Source organism: Lactuca virosa, chromosome 9 (genome assembly GCF_052849685.1).
Source record: "Lactuca virosa cultivar CGN04683 chromosome 9, Lactuca_virosa_CGN04683_v6, whole genome shotgun sequence".
Taxonomy (NCBI): Eukaryota; Viridiplantae; Streptophyta; class Magnoliopsida; order Asterales; family Asteraceae; genus Lactuca; species Lactuca virosa.
In genome coordinates this window covers 194602373-194603788 of record NC_136434.1, presented here as the reverse complement: position 1 = coordinate 194603788, position 1416 = coordinate 194602373, and the positions used below count along the sequence as shown (strand labels likewise).

General features: G+C 38.2%; 1 pseudogene; it reads right to left on the bottom strand.

The window, feature by feature from the left end:
- Positions 1-666: 666 nt before the first annotated feature.
- LOC145140995 (signal peptidase complex subunit 1 pseudogene) lies at positions 667-1056 on the bottom strand (annotated as a pseudogene).
- Positions 1057-1416: the final 360 nt, after the last annotated feature.

The following is a 1416-nucleotide window of genomic DNA, read 5'->3' as shown; positions in this document are numbered from 1 at the left end:
TTTTTAGTAAGAATATTAACAAAAGTCGCGAAAACGGACGTCGTGAGCCGTTTAGACGCAAAACTTCGAACTCGATTTCCCGGAGTCCCGTAACTCCAAAAATTAATCCGTTCGGGTTTTTGAAATCCTTGAATTAAACCAAATCCATTGGTATATTCGAAAAATATTCTCGACATCCAGATCCCGACGTACCCGACTATGTGTACTTTTAAGCCATTAAAGAGGATGCAAGCTTGTGGGTGGGACCCACTAGATTTGGGAAAGACAAAAATCATCAGCCCTTCCATGAGATTTTTCACATGTGCTTATCCCCCATCCCTCTTTTCCTTTTTGCTTGCACTCCATCCCAAATCTTTCTCTTACACTTTGGTCCCGTTTGATAGTTCCTGACTGAGAAAGAGCTGACTGGGAAATATCTGTATGGGTAAGAAATCCTGAATGAGTAAGAAACCATGTTGTTTGATTGTACATCTGACTTAATGTTCTGACTGATGAAAAATGACCATTTTACCCTTCTACTCTATACAACAATGGATGAAGTTGTTGAAAAATTATAAAAATGCACTAAAGATAATCAAATTCAATTGCTCTACTCATTTAAAATATTTTTCTTCAATCTTCTTGCCTTATATCATTTATCAAGATAAACATTAAAAACAGAATAAATTCCGAAAAAACACAATTCTCATTTCAATATGACCCAATTATGATATAATAGCCATAGCCTATTTCTTGTTGGGTTTCTTCTTTGAAACCGAAGTCACAGCCACCTGTGGTTTTGGATGCTTTTCAGCTTCACTTGGATCCAACCACTTGAGAGAATGTTTGTTAAAAAAGGGCCAATTAGGAATTGTAATCAAAGTTGTCAAAATCACCCCCCCCCCCCCAACATACACTATCAACATCAGTTGAAATGAACCCACAACATAACCTGTTATAAATGTTGCAATTGCAAATACCACCAGCAATATCTGCATCAATTGCTCTGCTACCTTCTGTCCTTGCCAATCCATCTATTTACCCGAGGGTATTATCGGAATTAAAAAATATATAAGGTGTAATCCGATTCAATCAGCTACCTACAACAGTAAATAGATGGATTTAGGGCAAGGAGTAAGCAATTGCTCTGCTACCTTCAACAGTAAATTCATTTTTATCAGTTATGTACATGTAATTGAAATCAGAGTCAATCAGCTACAAAGGAGTAAGCAAAAGGACAATCATAAGGTGAAATCGAACACAGTGAGCATTTAGGGCAAGGAGCTTTGATCGGCTGGAAAAGAAAAGAACAGCAGAAGCATACCTGATAGACGAGGAAGGAGCTTCGACCGACGATTGGAAGAGGAAGAAATAGGTCGATGTTGCTTTCTGGAGAAGAGGAATCGCTGAAAGGGGAGAAGAAAGGGCACCGATGTA